This window comes from Macrosteles quadrilineatus, unplaced genomic scaffold, assembly GCF_028750875.1.
Source record: "Macrosteles quadrilineatus isolate MER2022 unplaced genomic scaffold, UCM_ALF_1.0 Scaffold_1__1_contigs__length_201487025, whole genome shotgun sequence".
Classification (NCBI taxonomy): domain Eukaryota; kingdom Metazoa; phylum Arthropoda; class Insecta; order Hemiptera; family Cicadellidae; genus Macrosteles; species Macrosteles quadrilineatus.
The window spans coordinates 98,953,047-98,976,615 of NW_026542594.1; the positions used below are offsets into that span (position 1 = coordinate 98,953,047).

General features: G+C 34.0%; 1 protein-coding gene across 3 annotated transcripts in view; it reads left to right on the top strand.

Moving 5' to 3' along the window:
* The window catches only part of LOC128994426 (aminoacyl tRNA synthase complex-interacting multifunctional protein 2), an 87,079-nt gene that overhangs the window by 26,990 nt on the left and 36,520 nt on the right, over positions 1 to 23,569 (top strand). The gene's annotated exons all lie outside the window — the stretch shown is intronic.

Genomic DNA, 23,569 nt, shown 5'->3' on the forward strand with positions numbered 1-23,569 from the left:
AGTCTTATGGGTCTAACAACAAACAGTTAGTTATTATTTTTGATGCAAATGAATACATATGTTAATATAAATATTAATATTATGTGGTTGGTAGACTAAAAATTTTACCAACAAACATATAATACCTTCCTGGGTATATATTTCGGAGTCCCGAAGCTGGGCTAAACACAGCAGTCGACCCGGCAAGTAGAGGCCGGGCGTGCGTTCAGGTTGCCGCGAACCGCATGAACGAAGCTTGTGTTATACCTGTTGTATTATCAAAACTACAGTAGCTATTTTTTTCAAAAAATAAGTTTCAGAAAATATAGTATTCTGGCTACATTTCTCTCGCTTACATAACGCACCTGCCTTAAAAACAAAAAACTTCCTCGCAATGTAACTTTTTGATGTCACTAATTAAAATGTATAAAACAGTTTAAACTTTATTCAATTTTTATAATAGCAAACTATTTTAATTTTCTGATTATAAACATACCATTAGCATCCTACACTAATCTATATTAAGTATGTAAAGTTTCAAAGCATTTTGAGCATGTTAAGGTAATAAAACAACAGTGTAAATGAAATGGGAGCACTGAACATTTTACACTTCTCTAGGCCCGCTCGACGTTTCTATACATATCCAAGATGGCGGACATGGCTTCAATTCCCGTAATGTAAAGGCTTATGGCATAGCCAGTCTATTTTAATTCTGTGGTCGCTGGTCCATAGTTTAGCCCTTAATGTCCGCCTATTTTTGGCGCATTTGCAAGGTTTTATTAAAACGGATCTGAGAAGCTTAAAACAATGTTAATTCTACTGTTCTATATACCATTTTGTTTGGAAAATCATGGGCTTCAATATTATACATAAAATATAAGGAACATTTGTTTCAAAAAAATTTTTCAGGTAAAAAAAAATATTTTGGAAAATTTTCAAAAAAAAATAAGTTCGCACTCAATGAAATTGTATAAATTATAGGCCTATAAATATTTGAAAATAGCCACTTTGTTCTAAATTTTATGAGGATTACAAATATATAATAATATAAGGAAGTAGATTTGCAAATAAATAAGTTATGGGCAAAAAACAGATTTCAGTACATAGCGTTTAGCTAAGAATGCATAGCCTAACCATAGCTAGGAATCTGGCTGATAATTTACATCAATATCACTACCTACTTCTTCAGGATCATCAACCAGCCCTTCAAAATCACTTAAATCTTCTTATAATGCACCACGTATATCACTACTTTTGATTTTTAACACTAAAACAATGATAAACGTAATAAAACACTTCAGTCATCGGTCCAAGGGTAACCTAGCTGTTTACGCACGTCAGCTGTCTGCTACAATTACGATCGGCTCGGAGAACATAAAGCGCTTAGAGACAGACCTCTGGAGAAAGCGTAGAATATAACGAAAAGAACGATACCTAACTCGATCCAGTTCAATCCGATTCAGTCAGTCATAGAGCCTTCGCCGTAAACGATGTTCGTGCGTCGAAAAATCAACGCGTGACACTACACAAAGTGTGTCGCGCGTCGATTTTTTGACGAGTGACGCTCGGAGGGTTAAACAAAATGAATTTAAAAAAAGGGTAGGCCCTACTTAGTTTTTAATAATGCATTTGTATGTATATATGTGTGTCCGTTAGCACGATAACTCGAGAAAAAATTATCCAATTTTGATGAAATTTGGTAGGTACAAACGTGTAAACCTACGTTTATTCGAACGAGTTCGCGAACCGGCATAATCGGACCATGGGAACAGGGGTTTTGGGGGGGGTTTTATGGGATAAAAATGGGTTTTTCCCATTTTTTACCCTAAAAACAAAACATTTTGCAATTTCTTTTTAAACCGTTTTGTAGAACTTAAAAAAAGAAATAATTTAATATTGAAGCGCTGTTGTATGCCTAACGGTCACAGAGATAATTTATTTTTGTAAAAAAATACAACCGACTTCAAACGCTCTAAAAAGAATGAAATAATTTCAATAAAGTAAACTTTTGAATTAGGCAAGCTCACATATTTTAAGTCGGTGCGGCTCTATGATGATTTTTGATACAAAATTGAAAGAGGGTGTCCATATTGCAGGTGACTATCTATAACTAAAGGTGTTAATCTGCATGTCTTTTTTATAGTTATGCGCTAAGTGTTATTTTATTACCGTAATCAGAGATCGGCATTATAGTGGTATTAACGAGTATCTTTAAAAAGATTATAACGCTAAATGCTTCTAACTTGGGAAAGTAACGTTTTAATACTAAACTAGCTTCTTTCCCCTATCATAATATCAAACTAAATTATTTTCCTATTCATATAGAACATTTGTGTGTGTTATTTTCATAATGCATTTATTCTGAAGTAAACATAAAATACAAGAAAATATTTCCTTTGATATATAAACAAAACAGTTCAGTATGTTTTTTATATATTTATCCAGCTACAATTTATTGATTTTCAAAATACACACACAATATTTAATTTCAATCATATTTGCAGTTTGAGCCGCGCCGACTTGAAATACGTGAGCTTGCCTAATACAAAAGTTTACTTTATTGAAATTATTTCATTCTTTTTAGAGCGTTTGAAGTCGGTTGTATTTTTTTACAAAAATAAATTATTTCATGATTTTTAGTGACTATATAATTTTTTATAGTATATTAATTACTTGAGGATTTTTGATAAGCAAAACTGTATGAAACAATCAAAAGTTCCACAGAACAATCATTATTTTAAAACTGCTTGAGTCACCTGTTCAGGTTACATAATCAATGGGTATGAAAATAAACATCTTTAGATATTCCTTAAGAAAGAAAGAGTTGTCCATTACATTAGGCCTAATGAAAAACTAATTGTCTTTTCTAGATACAATGAAATGTCAGACATCATCGTTTCCTGCAATTGGTGTACTTCTACATTATAAAAAGAAATACAGTAACGTCTCAAGCCTTTTGGAACAATATGAAAGTTATTCCTCAGCTACCAGCACTAAAAAATCTTTCAAAAGTTGAAAATTGGTCGTTAACACCATAGTACCTTTCGTATAGTACCTTTGGAAAATATTATATGAAAGATTGGTTCAGCTAAAAATGGTGTAAGTCATGTAGGGGGTTTTGTTTGCTCAAGATATAGCCTAGTCGAAATTGCAAATCATCTTCCTCTAGGACTTTCCGAAGCAGGCATAATAGTATAGATATGATATAGTAACTGGGTAGAGAATATCAATTAACATTCCACATCTGCAAATGCATGTTTAGTAATTAAAATATTTAACACTTTTAAGACAATTGACGATTATGCACTGTCACACTTCTTAGGTCGTGTGAGGAATAATTGCATTTGATTTATATTTAGACCTGTTTTACGAATGCTTTGGTTTTCACAATACACCTTTATTTGTCAATAGCATACAGCTATTCACTGAAACATATATGTTTTTGTAAGTCAGAATATTCAATACTAAAAACAGAATTACTGTATACACAAATCAGGTCAAACGTCGAAATATATTTTTTATAGTAACCAAAAGAAAATGCATTTTTCTCAATGTAATTCATTTAGGCTCCATGGCAAGAAATAGTTTATTGATCAATATGAAGCAACTGTTTCATGAAGAATTGTCTGTAGCTTCATTTAAATGGTTTCAACTAACAGCTGTAGGAATGTTATTATTATTTATTGCCTTCTCTGCACAAATGTAAACAATCTGCACAAATGTAAACAAAATAAGTGTTGAATATTTAAGGTTTTCAGAATTTTTCACCGAAACAAATATTATACTTAAACATAATATATAAGGTACCAAATAGAAACTCTACTGGTTATTTTGGTGGTGGAACCACACTGATCGGTAAAGGAATCACAGAGAAATTGGTGAACATACATAGAAAAAAAAAACATCGCCACAAACAAATTGAGAACCTCCTCCTTTTGTTGGTAGTGGGGAAGTCGGTTAAAAATTCAAAAATAGTTTAATTTTAAATTCCCATGTTATTCTTATGGAGAAAAAGAAAACTGTTGTAGTTTACTTGTTTATGGATATATGTTAATAAAATTTGGCAAATTTATTTATTTCATCCTATACTATTGAGGTATGGTCAAAAAACACTTTTTACCTTCCCCGTAGCAGCAAACCTAACTAAGCACTCTTTAAATCGAACTCGTTATTTAAGTTGGGAATAAATATGTCTTATTCATGGAAATATTTTAGTAATAATGTAATCAGACAAGTTGAAATTCGCTTAGTCTGCAGGTTTGCTGCGGCAGGGGTATTTATAATTTTACTCTTTTTGTCGCAGTTTAGAAGAATTGTCGTAAATGTTTATGATCCATATAGTCCAGTGAATAGAGGTATGTTAACTTACAAACGGTCCGGTAAGTCTAAATTTTTTATATGTTGTCTAGGATGGTAAATAGGTGTTAAAAACGCAAAATGCACAATTCCACCCCCTCCGCGCCCGCCGCCATATTGAAAAATAAAAAAACCGGTACTTTCTAGAGATTTTCGCCTATATCTCCGTTATGGTGCGTTTTAGCAAAAAATATGTAGTTGCAATGTTGTAGACAATTAAATTTCCTATAATATAAGTATAACAATTTGGTTCTAAGACTTATGGATACGAAAATATTTAAATTATTAAATTATTTTACAGTAAAACGTAAATTTTTTTTGTTATTTTGCCAAATCTCTTTCTTTAGATCGCTGTAATTCAGTAATGAAATATTCTAGGATAACAATTATCCCAATCACATGTATAGAGCATTAAATTACCTACAAAATGCTTCTATTCTTTAGGCCAACCGTTTGATGTGGGGCTGAAAAACAAACAAAACAAATTAAAATATGGGTCTATTTGTTCGCTTTTGTGACCTAAAAATTAACAAATTAACTTTCAGTTTTCGGTTTAATTTTCAGTTAGTGAAACCATACTTACTGTACTTACTACATGTAACAGTGCAATATTCATGATGCAGGTACTTTATTCCTCCCTTACAAATATTACACTGGTGAGAGGAGGTGTTAAATTTAAAACAACCCACCAACACAGCAAGTAAATTTTTAAAGATTCATTTATTTAAACAAAATAAGATCAAAATAAGATAAATACGTAATGTCAATGTTGTAGACGGTTAAATATCCTAATATATTATGTATATATATATATATATATATATATATATATATGTAATATATTATGCAATTTTTTTACCTGAAACAAATCAAACTTTCTGTTATTTTGCAAAATTTATTACCTTAGAACGCTGTAATTAAGTTATGGCCTGGAATGTGTGGTAAACCCAGGTAATTGGGATGATTTTGGAGTTTTGATTTGGTATGTCAGTTTTGACCCTGCAGGTGATAGTAGTTGGCGGCCAACTTCAGAACTCCTACTGTTGAGTCAAGTTAAGTTGTCTTTTTGTTTTTATTATTTTAAATGTCTTTGTTCCTAACAGTCTGTAATTCACATAACATGAACATAATATGTTAGTTTCTATTGTTGCATTCATTCATCACGAATCACCTCTAATACAAACATTGTTTCTCGTTTAAACTTGGAGATAATTTGAATAGTTTACTTTTAGTAGTGCGTCTGCAGTATTAGTAAAGGTAAGTACTCTTTGTGCAGATTATTTCATAAGATTTATGCTAAACTAATTATGTTTCTGAATCTTAAGTTTTGTGAGTTGGTTAGGCCTCACATTGTTTAACCGCATGTGTATAGCGAAACAATCAGAAGAAGATCTGCAAAACTACCTATCGTATGAACTGGCACCATTCCCTATGTCTTTGTTTAATGAGGACGGTATGCGTAAAGGGACGAAATCACTATTATACACAGCTTTCTCGCCACTTCCACAAGACTTCCAACTACCTCAACGTTCCATGGTTGTTATTGATGGAGGTTTCCTTCTGCACAAAGTTGTATGGAACAAAAGCTTGACCTTTGGAGGAATTTGTCAGGATTACGTCAAGTACGTTTTGTGTCATATACTGATGTAAGGGAAATGTTAATTAAATTTAAATTATTTTAATTCACAGAATATATAATGTACATATAATATCATGATCAATGGCTAACTAGTTTGACTGTTATTACACTTCACCTTGTTGGCAGAACTGGAGAACAGCTGTTAATTAACTAAAGTCATTTTTGTAATGAGCTGTTTCTTCAAATCTTTCTTAGTTGGCTGATTCCCTTAAAAATTGTACAAACTCGTGAAAATGTAAGTAGAAAACATTTTAAATATAAGAAAATTGATTTATGTGGTATTGTATTGTTAATAATCTTGTTTGCCATGTTTTTACCTATGATTATATATATTCTTTTGATTGTCTGTCAGTTAATAACTTTGTAAATGTCAAATATTAAATACTCAACTTTCATGTTACATTTGGATTGAAAAAGCACATGTTCTGAGAATATTTTATAAATTGTAAAATCACCTTAAATTAATTATGTTTGCCTCAATTATGTGAAATTAGTATTACTTTAGTTTACCTGTTATTATTTCTTTTGAAATTGTTACAGACGAGTTCAAGCATTAGGCCTACTGTACTTGAAACAGTCATAGTCCGTAGGAACTGGGAATCACAGCCTATTTAAGCCAGTCAAACCGTAGGAATTTTACCAAGTAAGACTGTTGCCATTTAATTACTGATATAGTAATATTAGGTATCATTTATAAGAAAGATTATAAAGCATTTTCATTATTTTGAAGAATAAAAGTATAATGTGTTATAACCATGCATTGGAGTAATTTGTGCAGCATCCTACCATCTGAGGGGAAACACCTAATGATAGGTTATCACAGCAAACCTCATCTTAGCTGTTAGCTTGGTGTTGAAGAATAATAAGTCCAAATTAAATCTAGCCTACCTACTCTCCGGTGATTGGCCATACAGGGGTACAGTTCAGCCGTCTATCTGTGCGCGCGGGCCGGTGGTCAGGTTGCATGGCGGGAGGGTGAGAGGGGGCTCTTTTCTAAAAACATTGGCTACCCCAAAACGGCAACGGGAAGTTGAGGCAGCCCAAACTGGCCTGCAGGTGTAATCCTATTAGTGACGCTTCCGTGTACGACCTAGTACAATTTTGAATTATGTAAATTTTACTAAGGAAATACGAGGTCATTATCCTATATTATTAACAGTGACATAGCAATCATTTCTGTTTTTGTCACATTCCAATCGGACATATTATGCGGTTTTACAGCAACAATAAACGGTAAAATATTCACATTGCATATATTATTTACTCAATTGTTAGTTTCAACGATGTCAATAAGAATATTACCTAATTAAAATGTTGAAAATACCCCCGCCGCAGCAAACCTGCAGACTAAGCGGATTTCCGTATGTCTGATTAGATTTACACTTAAATGTCTACTTAAAAATTTAACATTTATTTCCTATTTAAATATAATTAGTTTAACAGGTACTTAGGTTTGCTGCATTAGGTAGGGTAAAACTGTTTTTTGTTTTTTGTAAAATGTTAATAGTTAGTAAGAAATAAAAACATTTTACAAATTTTACCAAATTTTATCAAAATCGGACAAAAATTACTCAAGTTATCGTGCGGATGGACACACACACACACATATATATATATATATATAAATTTGAACAAATGGTGTTTTTGGCCTCTGGGGACATCAAAATGAAAAATTAAATCGGTCCCGGGCCTAGGTCTTACCATGAGACCTACGGTAATAGCTACTTCCCTATAGGGAAATTCGTTAAAAGGAATAACCCAGCACAAGTTTGTGTTTATTAACAACACACCAATCGCTATGACGTTTGAAAATATATTCTAGAGCAGTGTTAAAATTGGTCATGTTATGGTGAATCAGTAATATTTACCATATGAGTCACAGACCTAAGGGTTGCAGCCACTTGCTACGCAGGGTTATTGACTCCTGGCTACGTCATATGTCATGAGTCACACATAGTTATCCGTACTGTGATATTTACCAACTTAAGAAAAGATCAGTCTCTCCTGATAGTTCATATAGTGCGGTTGTAAATTCTGAAAGTGTGTGATTTGGCTATTGGTTTATATCTTAGTTTTCATATATCATAGACGAAGTAAGTGTGCATTTATATATATTTTTATTTATTATCGTAAGCGTTCTCCATACACAATGGAAAATGAAATACAATCTAAATTAAAAGGCCGTGTCGTTAATAGTCAAAGTAGAGAAATAATTTCAAATGTTTACTCATTTATGAAACAAGAAGCGGACAATAAAGGTGTTACAATTCCAATAGCTAAAGCTCGAGAAAGAACCGCTTCTGCTACTGGCGTTTCTGAACGGATGGTCACTAAAATAAACGGAGAGCTTAAACAACTGAAATCCAACAATGAGGATGAAACAAAAAAGTTCTTGACTCCAAAGAAACGCCCTGGGAGATCAAAGACGTGTATAGACGACTTCGATAAATGCGTAATAAGACGTACAATATACAATTTCCATTTGCAAAAGAACTGTCTTCCTACTGTAAATTTATTGTTGCAAGAACTGAGAGAAAGCATTGACTTCAAGGGTGGGAAAACCACTTTACGAATTGTCTTGAGTGAAATGGGTTTCAAGTGGAGGAAAACAAAAACTAACAGAAAATTGCTGGCTGAGAAATCTGATATTCGTGACAAACGCATAACTTATTTGAGAAAAATTAAACGGTTCAGGGAACAGAATAGACCGATAATATTTCTCGATGAGACATATGTTCTGTCGACTCATGTAAAATCACAATCTTGGTCAGACGATTCAAACCAAGGAGTACGAACACCAGTGTCAAAGGGGAACCGACTGATAGTCATCCACGCTGGCGGAGAGAAAGGATTTGTCCCCAACGCGTTGACAACATGGAAGGCAACAACTCACTCTGGAGACTACCATGATAATGTCAACCAAGAAATGTTTATGAAATGGATGACTGAGAAGCTGTTGCCAAATTTGGAGCCAAACACTGTACTGGTGGTAGACAACGCACCATACCATAATGTGTTAGTGGACAAAGCTCCTACTAGTAAAAGTAAGAAACAAGAAATGAAAAACTGGCTTTCTAAGCACAATATTGCTTTCAGCGAAGAAATGTTTGTGCCTGAACTGTATAAGTTGATTACACAAAACAAATCGAAATTCTTCCGCTACGTCCTAGATGAGACTGTTCAGGCACAAGGTCACGAAATTCTTAGATTACCACCTTATCATCCGGACCTAAATCCAATCGAACTTGTTTGGGCTGATATAAAGGGCTACGTAGCAGGAAGAAACACTACATTTAACTTTTCTGATGTGCAAGCTATCACTGAAGAAAAGATCGCTAGTATGGGTCCTGAGGATTGGTTTCCGAAGTGTCAACACGTAAAGAAAGTTGAGGAGGAATATCTTTTGAAGGAAGGGGGAATCGACAACATGTTGGAATCTTTCATAATTTCACTGGGGAATGATTCAGAAACGGATTCCAGTGATGATGAATCAGAAGATGGAATGAGTGGAGTAGAAGAACTCCAATAATCGTTGGAAGGGTAAGTGTTAATTTAGTTTTAAACATTAGATAAGTTATTTGCTAAATTAAAAATATTTACTATGTACGGCAATCAATATGAACGCATTTTAGATGAGACAAATAACCTATTTTAATATACCCTTATAAATACATAGATGCAATAAAAATAACCTGTATCAGCTGTTTTTATTAACTGCAGCTACAAAATATATTGACAATAACATGGGCACTTTAATAGTAATAGTAGGGCGGAAACTGGATTTTATCAGCCTCGTGACCAAGTCCAATCGATTTATCTGTCATCTCAAAATCTTTCATTTATAACTATTTTAAAGGCGAATTTCACACCTGATCTTTTCAAGGGTAATCATTTGAAGGATAACAACGTTTACACTAGAGTTTCTAACTTTGTATTAATTTTCATCAGCCATTAGGCGGCCGAAATATAGGTTAAAATATAACATGACTAATAAAGTAAATTCTAACCAATGGTTTTTAAAAGCATTATTTAAATTGTTTACAATTCTAAATGCCTTTATACAGTTAAAGGAAATCGTTATAGCCGGCAAAAACAAACATTTTCATCCTGTATTAGAATATGGAATAGGGCTATGTTTCATTATGAGAAGTGAGTGATTTCATTTAATTTGTTTCTCAAGAAATGTACATATTTACTCTCTGAAATATAAATTTCTTTGGAAGTGAAATAAATCATGTAATTAGTATACTCAAACGATTACTTATACTATTACTTGAATATTGAACACTTTTTATTTATTTTTAGGTGGTTTCTTGGGACGAGTATGGAACCATATGATGTTATAAATATATGTGAAGCTGACGAAAAACACATCATTTTGGAAAAATGTATCATTCTCTTTTAAAAAACGAACACGTGCATAGTATTTTTTGTTTGTTTATATTTTCTTTTTCTCTATAATGTATATTATAACTGAGCTTATTAAATATTTGGTCATTCTCTTTGAATATAAATTAGACGTTGTATCTAGTATTTATATTTGAGTATTTTCATATTTTCTAATTTTATTTAATATACATTATAATTTTGCTTATTGAATATTTTATCATTTTTGTATGTAGTATATATTTGTTATTATTTCATATTTTCTACTTTTGTTTGGTGTACATTATAATTAAATTAGCTTTCTAAATACTTTATCATTCTCTTTCGATAATAACTACGTGTTGTGTATAGTATTTCCTTTTTGTTTATATTATCTTATTTTGTATAATGTATATAATTTAGCTTTTAAAATATTTGGTTATTCTTTTGAATAATAAATTACGCGTTGTATAATAGTATTTCTTTTTGTATTTTCATATTTTCTTTTTTTGTAGACTACGATTCAGCTTATTATATTTTATAGTTCTCTTTGAATAATGCTGTAACCAACACGTTGTATATAATATTTTATTTTTATTTTGTATATATGTACATTTTAACTTAGCTTATTAAACCATTTATAAAAAATCTTTTGTTATTCTTATTAACTTGGCCTTTAGCTATACAAACATGGAATAGCAAGAAAGCACAATTATAGTAAAATTTAAATATCTTTATGAGGTACCAAAACACTTCTAAAGTGCATATTAAAGGTGAATATGAATGAAGTTCGAGTGCAAAATCAGTTGTGAATTACTGTTGGGTTGGTGGAAATGAGCGAACAATGCCCTCAGTCGCCCCTACCGTAGGTTTTCTGCAAGGATAGTAGCGAAGGGTTCGCGCGCACAGATAGACGGCTGAACTGTACTGGGTAGCGTATAGAAGTGCGCCACTCTGCTAGTTTATTATTAATTTCAACCCTTGCGCTTATTTAAACCAAGACATTGTGGTGAACTTTGCTAACCTCAAGATAACTTTGCTAGCCTACAAGAAAATTTTAAGAAGTGACATAACTTCTGCCATAAAATTAGATTGTTTCAGCAAGTGATTCATATAAACTGCCAAAATTATTCTGTGTATGAATAGGTCTAGTAATTCCCGACAATGGAAAAATTCAATTTAAATTATTTAAGTAAAGATGAACTTAAGTATGAAATTTTAAGTAGAGGAGAAGATTCTACCTTTGACAACGTAGAAGCACTCAGGAAACAGCTCAGATCTATTTTACAGGTTCAACCAGATGTGAACAATCTTATTGGGAAATTAGCTTTAAGTACTGAATTTCAAACCGTAGAAATTAAGGTAGATCGATTTCAGCTACTTATAGAACAGTGTGATACCCAACCGAGCAACCTGTACATAGCAAGAATGTCAGCTCTATGTACTCATCTGCACCTTAGAATAAGTAATATAAGCGCATGTATGTTAGGTCCAAACTGCTTCGGTAAGTTGGACAAATTGAAGGTCAATTTACAAGAATTGCAAAGCAAATTTGATGAAATCAAAAACCAAGTATCTTTACCTGAATTGAACCAATATGAAGAGGATTTAAATAAGTCAATCGTCGAGGAAGAAAACTTAGTTGAACAGTTAACTAGCCCGACAAAACCAAATAGGCCTAACCTAAATCATACTTCTACACCGGAAGGGACGAATCAAGAAACTACAATTAAACCTATAGAGCCTACTGAAACTAACCTAAATGAAAACCCTAACATGCAAAATAATATGTTAAATATGCCTACAAATCCTAATCACACGCAAATACACACCATGCCTATATACAAGTTAACTAACCCTGTTGAAGGTTATCTCAGTAAGATCACAGAATGCAATGGACTCGAATTGACCCCCTTGCTTTCATTTTTACGAAATGCAATAATAAGCAAAAATGAAGCTAACATCACTGATCAACATTTGTATGGCATCTGGCCCAATCACACAAAACGGCCCTTGAGCACAAAAATCGTGGAGTGTAAAACTGTTGGATTCACAATGAATAAGGTAGGCCTACTTGAATCAATCGTAGAAACCTATGTTCCTGTGACGTTAAAGGAAGAAGATGTACCAGATCAAAAGGAAAAAGAACTCGATTTACAAGTCAGCCTAACTGCCATCAATGCATCGACCAAAACATCCAACTTCAAATTGATGTTTGACCATGAGCCCAGCTGTGCGCTAACCAACCTGTGGGACAGTAAGAGTCTGATATGCAGCGACCTAACGATGGAAGAAATGAAGCAAAGCCTGAACCAAAGCATGAGAAATTCAAGAAACTGTGTGAAATTCGACAGACATTGGTGGAGATTATCGCCTAAGAGAGCAAAACATCCATTTAAGTTAAAGTCTCATGTACTTATTCGTACACATTACTTAAGCAATGAGGCCAAGAAGTTTCGTAAGAAAGGTTAAGTAAATGTTTAGTTCAATGCAACCCATGAGTGTAGGCCTAGTTTGTTTGTTATTTCAGGTCATAATTCAGGTCACGGGTCTTATCTTGAAACCAAAGTTTCAACTTGTAAATACATGAATGGAATGATGCCAGGGATGCAACTTTAGTTGAAAAGGAAAAGTTATGTTATTATTAAGATTGATGTATAATTAATTAAGATCGTAGGGACAGAAATTTTTGTTATTTTAATATTGTTAAGTTAGGCCTAGTGATTTGAAATGAAAATTTTATGGAGTTCGCTAATAAGTTATTGCACCATAGTATGAATGCGTGGAGTATATGTTTGTATAAATCCATGAATGTTTGTGACACGAATGGTTTGGATGTTTGTATGATTTGAATGGTAAGTTACTTTTAGATTTAAGGCACACTTTAACTACACTAGACACTTTCACACGCAAAAAACACAAAACTATAAGTTTAAAGTAAAACATCACACGACACACAAAACACAACACACTAGTAAGCAATTCAAAACTGAAATGGCGATTTTTCTTTAAAACAAATCACTTGATGCTATTTTCCAGGTTGGCCAACACAGAGTTTTTTATTTGAGATTTTGAATGTTGATAAAACAAATGAAAAATGAGTTCTATGATCTTAATGTTATACAACTTCTTAATTGTCAGGGTATATGATTTAAATGTATTTGTAAATAGTTTGTTAGGACAAGAAACATGAACATTTTGAATTATTTAAAAAGATGATTATTGATTATCAATAAAGATATTGCTTTGAATGTTGGTAGCACCGTAGCACGCATGTTGAAGGAATTGATTATCTTGTTTGATGCTGCCATCTAGTAGCCTCTGTTGGGACTATGTTGGATAATAATAATGTGTCTGTTCTATATAGCTATCTCGCGGTGAATTTTGGTACTAAATACTCATCGCAAAGAACACCGCATAGTTATAGAAAAGTTCACAGATGGGAAATACATATTTTCTTTTTTCATTTTGAATTTGAATTATGTAGATATAAGTGAAAATTTTGTTGTGAAGATTAGTATGTTTATTTCTTTGATTTGTATAAAGAGATTTTAGTTGGATTTTAAAATAATTCAAATTTAAAAAGAGGTAGAGGGATATTTTATACTGATGTAAGGGAAATGTTAATTAAATTTAAATTATTTTAATTCACAGAATATATAATGTACATATAATATCATGATCAATGGCTAACTAGTTTGACTGTTATTACACTTCACCTTGTTGGCAGAACTGGAGAACAGCTGTTAATTAACTAAAGTCATTTTTGTAATGAGCTGTTTCTTCAAATCTTTCTTAGTTGGCTGATTCCCTTAAAAATTGTACAAACTCGTGAAAATGTAAGTAGAAAACATTTTAAATATAAGAAAATTGATTTATGTGGTATTGTATTGTTAATAATCTTGTTTGCCATGTTTTTACCTATGATTATATATATTCTTTTGATTGTCTGTCAGTTAATAACTTTGTAAATGTCAAATATTAAATACTCAACTTTCATGTTACATTTGGATTGAAAAAGCACATGTTCTGAGAATATTTTATAAATTGTAAAATCACCTTAAATTAATTATGTTTGCCTCAATTATGTGAAATTAGTATTACTTTAGTTTACCTGTTATTATTTCTTTTGAAATTGTTACAGACGAGTTCAAGCATTAGGCTTACTGTACTTGAAACAGTCATAGTCCGTAGGAACTGGGAATCACAGCCTATTTAAGCCAGTCAAACCGTAGGAATTTTACCAAGTAAGACTGTTGCCATTTAATTACTGATATAGTAATATTAGGTATCATTTATAAGAAAGATTATAAAGCATTTTCATTATTTTGAAGAATAAAAGTATAATGTGTTATAACCATGCATTGGAGTAATTTGTGCAGCATCCTACCATCTGAGGGGAAACACCTAATGATAGGTTATCACAGCAAACCTCATCTTAGCTGTTAGCTTGGTGTTGAAGAATAATAAGTCCAAATTAAATCTAGCCTACCTACTCTCCGGTGATTGGCCATACAGGGGTACTGGGTAGCGTATAGTCATTATGGCAACGATGTGATGGTGATTTTTGATGGCTACATTAAAGACCCACGCTACACTTCAGGATCGGTTCCTGGCCAATGAAGGGAACAAGGACCGTTTTCGTGAAGTTGCTATCTAGTGAATTGCAAGCGGCAAACATATACACATACCAAGCTTCCGAAGATGCTGACTGGTTGATAGTTGCAACAGCAAAATCACTCTCCCCCTCGTACGATGCTGTCATTAATAGTGGGAGAAGACATTGACCTACTTGAACTGCTGACTGGCACAACACCTTCCGTAAATAATGTTTACCTCAAAAAGCCAGCGAGAGGAAAACATCCAGAGGCAATCTACTCCGCTTCCTCCTACAAGTACAACTCCAAAGGCTGTATCTTGCTCCTGCACGCAATATCGGGCTGTGACACCACTTCAAACATTTTTGGGTTTGGTAAGAATAAATTCTGTGAAATTTTTACGAAAGACCCATCATTGCTGGAGCAGTCTGCGACATTTCAGGACCCTGCTGCCAGTCCCCAAGAAATTTCAGCAGCAGGGGAGAAAATCGTGATATCTTTGTATGGTGGCAGTGGAGAACAGTCGTTAACTCTCTTCGCTATAAAAAACTGAAGACCAGTGCCACTAAACTCAACCTGGCTAAACTACCTCCAACTACTGACGCAGCACATTTCCACTTCCTGAGAACATACCTATCATCAGGTCATGCAGTGGATGTGGATTTCCAAGGACCCTATCGAGTGGGGCTGGTGTAGAAAAGATGGAAGACTGGAACCCATCAAAATGAGTAGAGACGCTGCTCCCCCAAACCTCCTAAACACCATCTCATGCAGATGCACAACAGCCTACGGGGGCGTGTGGCTGTAGAAAGGCAGGCCTAAGTTGTTCCGCCCTTTGCAAAGTTTGTGGTAGCCAAGAATGCCACAACAGGAATGAAGCCACCTTCAACGAGGAAGACGACGCCGATCTAGTAACTCCTATACTTGAGGAGGACAATGAAAACTCAGTCGTAATTCACTCATCCCCAACTAAACGAGCAAAGCTCCAGTAATAAATTTTCTAATATGTTAGTTATTTAGTTTATTTTAATTATATTTGCCATTAGTTTACTTATTTATTAAACATTTGTTATTACAGTATTTGATCTTATTTTGTTTAAATAAATGAATCTTTAAAAAATTACTTGCTGTGTTGGTGGGTTGTTTTAAATTTAACACCTCCTCTCACCAGTGTATATTTGTAAGGGAGGAATAAAGTACCTGCATCATGAATATTGCACTGTTACATGTAGTAAGTACAGTAAGTATGGTTTCACTAACTGAAAACTAAACCGAAAACAGAAAGTTAATTTGTTAATTTTTAGGTCACAAAAGCGAACAAATAGACCCATTCTTTTAATTTGTTTTGTTTGTTTTTCAGTCCCTCATCAAACGGTTGGCCTAAAGAATAGAAGCATTTTGTAGTTAATTAAATGCTCTATACATGTGATTGGGATAATTGTTATCCTAGAATATTTCATTACTGAATTACAGCGATCTAAAGAAAGAGATTTGGCAAAATAACCAAAAAAATTACGTTTTATTGTAAAATAATTTAAATATTTTCGCATCCATTTAAGTCTTAGAACCAAATTGTTATACTTATATTATAGGAAATTTAATTGTCTACAACATTGCAATTACATATTTTTTGCTAAAACGCACCATAAAGGAGATATAGGCAAAAATCTCTAGAAAGTACCGATTCTATCGATTTTTCAATATGGCGGCGGGCGCGGAGGGGGTAGAATTGTGCATTTTGCGGTTTTAACACCCACTTACCATCCTAGACAACATATAAAAAATTTAGACTTACCGGACCGTTTGTAAGTTAACCCTCCTATTTTTGTCTCTATTTACTGGACTAATACCTTTCTGTTCTAATATTCGTGAAGTATTAAATATGTTTGAACCAGCTGTGTGGAAATGTGAAATCAAAATTCATCTCCGACGGTTCTGCTTATTTACATTTTAACATTTTGCGTAATTCTTTGTTACCATGGAGACCAGTCAATATTTATTTACTTTTAAAACTCTCACCTCAGAACTTTGAAAACCTGCGGGGCAGAGTCCTATGTCAATATCAAAGCGGGAATAGTTCTATATGTATCCTCGGAGAGCTGTAGCTTTATTTTTGACCAATTTGAGCCCAGTCGGTACAGTAGTTTTAGAGTTTGGCTCATACAAACACACATACAGACATACACCACCTCTTCTTTATACTAGTATATAGATAACATAGACAAAAATTGTTTGTTTTATCTCACCACAGCTCATTTTGGGTGATATCTGGTTTCCATGGCAACACGACTTTTGTTATTCACAAAAATAAGGAAGATATTTATAAACATCAACAAAGTAAAAAAATCAAAATTTAAAAATTTAAAAAAACCCAGCTACTCATAAGTCAGATTTTGGGCCTGCAGCGGCCAAACGAGTAAAGCTCGTAAGTCGGCGCCAATGAGTTAACAAATAAGTGTTTTAGACCTCTGGGGACATCAAAATGAGAAAGTAAATCGTCCCGGGTCCCAGGTCTAGGTCTTGCCGTGCTACCTACAGTAATATCTTCATCACTTGAGTGAAATTTGCTAAAAATACTTGTGTATTATACTCTGTTCAAAAAATTTAGGCGGTTTTAGGAGAAGAAATTTATTACCTCGTTATCTTAATCCTACTATTATTCATAGCTCAACATCTGAGATTTGTCAATACGTTAATCAGATGTAACATACATTAAGCAGAAAAAAGTGGTGGGGAACCCCTCAAACCACCTAAATCTTTTGAACTGACTGTAATGAAGTAAAAGGTATTCAAAATAAACAAGTTATACAAGCTAAATTATAAAATATAATAGAGTTTATTCCAACGATCACATAAGACCAATAGATGGAGCATGTTGGCCGCGACGTGAAGCCAGTATTTTTCACTAATCTTAACTAAGATGGCGGCTGCCGGCTGTGATGAGCCCTAGTAGCACGCGCAGCTAATTAAATGTTAGTTGATAGCAATGGTATCCATGATAATACGCCTTTGCATTACAAATATTTCTGTTACTAACACAATGACCTTCAAAATACGCTTTTGATTTTTTTCTAGCGTTTACTGTTTCTTAGAAAAAGTTAGTTTACATAATTAACAACAAAAACTTTTTGGGCGAAAGGAAAATTCTGAAAAGCAACAAATCTGTTTATAATATATGTATCTACATCATATTAAAGTTTGATAAATTTCTGATGTTTGGTTTACAATCTACGAATTTTCAAAGTGACAACATAATTTCTGAAACTCTTTATACAACTCTCCTTTATATTCTGACTGTCATATTAATTTTTATGAAAGAGCTAAAAAATAGTAATTTTTAAATGAATACAAAGAATAAAACGAAGAAAATTTATATGTAATCCGTGTTTTTCTAATTAGTTTAGTAACTTTTCTGTATAGCTCCAAATTTGAGTATCTAAACTGTATTACAAGTGACGTTGTAGGCAGAATCTGCCCGCATGACGCCACGCGGCGCGGCGGGTAGCCCCTATATTCAATTTAAATTACAACCAAACTACACCAGCTAAAAATTAAAAAAAATATGATCCAAAAGGTTCAACTCTTTAGCTACAAAATCCACCGTTTTTTAACTTACCTGACCAAAAAATAAAAAAAGTAGCAGCCGACGAACTTTTTCATGTCATATTTTAAAACTCATTTAAAAGTACCGACTTTATTTGAAGATTTAAAATAGAAAATACTAACTTTTAAGCTTTTAATTCAAACCAATAGTGTCATAGACTTATTGACTTCACTCATACGAAGTTTCAAACATATAACTTAAGTCTAAGTAGGCTAAATGTTGAGTTATTTTGAAGCGGAACATTGAGTTTTGGTGCAGTTTTCATCAACATCTAGCGTTTCTAACCTACAATAAGATGGCGGACCTGGCTTCACCTGCTTTAATGTTAGTTAGATAGGCGTGCTCCATCTATTGGTCTTATGTGATCGTTGGTTTATTCCAATAAGCATAATGATTTTTACTTTCTATACCATAGTATGTGGAGAAAGTATTGTTTTCGTCAAAATTTTCAAGTTTGAGTTTTGAGTGGATATATCCGTTTTTACTCCTGGACCCAAAAAAGTGGCTTTCGAAGTGATGTCTGTGTGTGTGTGTGTGTGTGTGTGTGTGTGTGTGTGTGTGTCTGGATGTGTACAGAGTTAGGGACTACACCTGTGGTCTGATTTCGATAAAATTTGGTGTGTAGGTACTAATCCATGGTATCTCCAGGTGTTTTTTCATTTTTTTTTTATTTTGATTTTTAATGTTGATTTTCTCAAAAATGGCCCGAACGATTTTGATAAACATTTAGCTTGTTGTAGCCCTTGAAATTCTGAACAAAATGGTACTAATCCCATTTCCGTAAAAATTACGGTTCAAAAGTTATTGTACTAAGTTAACTTATGTTATTTTCCCATAAAAAACCATAAAATAAAAAATATGATTTTTTTATAAAAGCTGGTTTTGATCCAAATTAATATGTTATGGTCCTTATAATTTGTAAAAAGATGAAGATATTAAACAGAAAGAAATTGATGATGAACCTTTATTTGGAATGAAAAACACTGAACTGAAATGTTTACAAATATTGTAAACGAACATATGTTAAATAAAATTCTTTTAACATTCTCCCACAAAAAAAAAAAAAAATATCAGCTTGCAGATGATATTGGACAACATTTGGAAGTGATGAATGGTCCAGCTTTGTCAACTTCAGAGTGTAGAGATGGACGTGATAGGGTGATTCTTGATGAAAGTTGTTGTCCCATTAGTGGTTTATATGGTCCACATCTATATCCAGACCAGGTAACATAGCTTGATAATTCTTTCTTTGCAGTTTGACGCCTTTCAATAACCTGAAAACATCGTCTCATTGTGGGTTCACGGTTGGTAGCTTTACGGTGAAATTGGTGAATGTGAGCATCATTAGATCCATATTTAATTCGATCTTCAATGTTTTCATCCCGCTCGCTTATAGTGATAGGTATTAACCATTTGTTTGGATGGTTGAGTTTCCACTAGGCCCAGAAATAATCCAACCAAATATGGTAGATTGTTCAATTGGAGTCGATGGATGCCCTTTTACAAGGCCAGGGAAAATAATTGCACCGAAGGTGAATGCTCCAATAATAACATCAATTGTTACTAGATTCATGTACTGAGGATCAGCGAGTTATAGACCATGAAGATGAGGCCAATTCTGTTTGGGAACTTTTATTGATGGCATGATAGATGTAAGCTTTGACAAGATGTATGGTTTAGTAGAACAACTTGCATCGGGATTAAAGGTTGAGCTAAGAGTAATGTTAACTCTTCCTCGAGTGGTGGAACTGTGAGTCCCACCTATTCCAACTAAAGGAACAGATGCTGATTGTTGTTTGTTGTTGTTGCAGGTGATTGTTTAACCCTTTCAGTGCTATGAAACGATATATCGTTGTTTTAAAAAATCTCTAAGGGATAAAGAGAGGAAGGTTATTTTAACAAAAAGTAGCAAAACGGCCATTGTTCATAGGATACACTAACAACCACTTAGCTAAAAGATTTGCCCAATCCGATGATTTCGAGGTATATGTCTAAACCAAGGATTATGAACACCTCACTATGCCCCAGTGGTAGTATATAACTACAAACACACAGGTCACCAATTATTTGCCACACAGGACGGGATTCGAACCCGAGCAGACGAATGCCAGCTGGCCAAGTGACACATACCCTAGCCTTCTCGGCTATCTGTGCTTGAAGACTGAGGAGTCAAAAACCGGTATTTAAGCTGACGCCACCGATTGCGAACAGATAGCGCTACAGATGGTTGTTCAATGCGTTACTAGGTAGCAGCACCAGTTAGTCACGGACTATTTAGATGATATTTTTTAGTTGAAAGACAACAGTGATCATAAACGTGTTCCTGAGACTTTGATGCAAAACATTAGTTTCCCTAAAATTGCTATATTACGATAACCTCGTCCAACTAAATCAAAGTTAAATTCAATATTACATTGTAAACTATATGTCTTTTGATTTTATGAGATTTTGGTTTCAAACAATGCTATCAGAACATTAAAATGTATAGGAAAACCAAGAAAATTAAAACAAAAAATAATTTTTATTTAAGTTCTAGGGCTTAAACGATCTGTTCACTCTGATAAATGATAATTCAGAGCCTTGGTCGATTAAGGCTCTAGCTGTGACAGTGTTCCCCATATGACCAATCACATTGACCTGAGCTGTTGCCAAAAACATGACAGATTAATCTCGGTCTAGGTTTGATGAAGCATAATTATTAATGGATTTGTTGGATTTGCTAGAACTTTTACTTTCAGATTCAATTTGATTTAGATTTTGAGATGACTGATTTGATGAAAGAGATTTTGTTGCAGGTACAAAATGAATCATTGTATGATGACATTTGTTGTAGTTTAGACAACATTTTTCCGATTAACAATTTTTCAAGAGATGTGGTCCAATACAATTAAAACACAACTGCCTTGATTGTAAAAACTCTTTTCTGCAAAGTGGAGTTTTATGATAAAATAATTGACACTTACACAGATGCTGTGTTGGACTGAGACTACTTGCTGATTTCTGGATACTACGTCCTTCTATGTTCTCCAATGCTCGAGCTCGTTCTTCGACAAAGTCGAGTAGATCTTTGAGTGATGATGGGCTTACCGAGGCTCCTTGTTTTAATTCCCAAGATTCATGAGTGTCTTGATCCAGCCAATTTACTATGAGGTAGACAATGATGTGGTCTCAATGTTCTGTTGGACATCCAAGGGCTTTGAGTAAGCTCAGAGACTCGTTTACTGTAGACAGTAGGCTTGTAAGGTGTTAATTCCGAGGGGGGGTAAAACTACACCTTATATGCCTCGGATCTGCTAAGTGTCAGGTGTGTCCAGGGTTCAAGTTATATTATTAATTGGCTGGGCTCAGACCATAGGATGTTATCATTTATTCAATAAATCATTGGTCATCATCATTGCCCAAATTAAAGCCAATTAATCCCCGAACGTGTTTTTATTATCATTGATGTTAAGTTAAAAAAGGTTAATAAAACGTCACAAAAAGAGAGAACCGTAGGTTAGCCGTGAACCAACACTACCGCTAGTGCGTGACCTACGCTCACCAAAATAAAATTACTTCTAAAAAGGTTACTTCACCTTTTAACGAAAACTAATAAAATCAAAAATAAGAATAACTAACGAAAATTATTGTCACGACTAACAACTACGTTCTAGGTTCCCTGAGTTGTTTCACCCGGGTGTGACGTGGGGAATATCTCAGGTTTAAATCAATTTTAAGTGAATAATCTAAATAGACGGGTATTAATTTAACGACCACACGACGGGACAGATCACGACAAGGCTGTTGCGCCCATCACCTAATAAGAATCTTAATTTGTAATAAGTAGGTAGTGATGTTAAGCTGAGCTTTTTCGCCCGCCCCTAACAATATATTTAGTAAAAATATATATATCGTGTGAAAGTCGTGGGAACTAGGATTTAATTTCGTTGACAAGGCTATTCCGCCCGTCACCTAACAATTCAATTTAATACAAAAATAAAATATGTTCTATAACCACTATAATTTATGGTTATGAGTGGCAAGGGCAGAGCTAAGCTACTATCGATGGACGTGAGCTGTTTCGCCCGTCCCCTAACAATATAATTTTAATACCAATACTGTAGTAGACCCCTATTAGTCTACACTAAGAAATAATTATTGAAGCTCAAGCCACAACTAGCAATACTATACTGAGTAGTCCTGTTAAGGGTTTAACCTATTTAGATTGAACTATCGTAGCCAGCCTAAAATTTCCACCAAAAAGGAATAACAAAAGCTGCTACAATAATAATATTAAATTTAGAAAAATTAATACCGGAGTACTTACGGTTTAATATCCGGAATAGGGACGACGACTATGTTACCTTTACTATACCACTCTGTGGGTTAGACCAACGTGGGTTCCTTAGTTCAGAGGGAGTAGAGGAGAGAAGTGACCAGCTACACGCCGGCCGATCGAGTGTCGGTTGATCCTAGGTCCTGGAAAACTCTCGCCCTACCCCTACCACTACGTCCTTAAGACGCTACTAGCGCGGCGGGTGGACACTGCCGGTAACATTTCCCGCTCTGATTTAAAATTTAATCGAGGTCCAATTTGGGACCTTACAGGCTGCTCAAACTTTTCGCACATTTTGACTCTAATGGCTTAAACTTGAAGATCGCATCCGAATGTTTGGTGATAAGAATGCGTTTGTTTTCGTAACGCCCAACAAGTTTGTTCCAAGCAAGTTCAAAATTTTCTGTTGATATGGTTGGATTTGAAATTAGCTGCACAGCTTCTCCTGTCAAACAACTTTTCAGGTAATGCATTTTTGCAACATTTGTTAAATCGGGATTTGAGTTCACTAAGGACATGAAAATATCACTGAAAGATTTCCACGATTCATAGTCCCCAGAAAATTGAACCAAAGGTATTTTAGGAAGGATTGGTTTTGGATTTGGTCCTATTCGATTTGCAGCCTTGCTTTCTTCTTGTAGGCTCTCTAAATGGTTAATCATTGCTGATTTACTCACCATGTAAGCTTCTTGTCCAATACTATAATGGTCTTC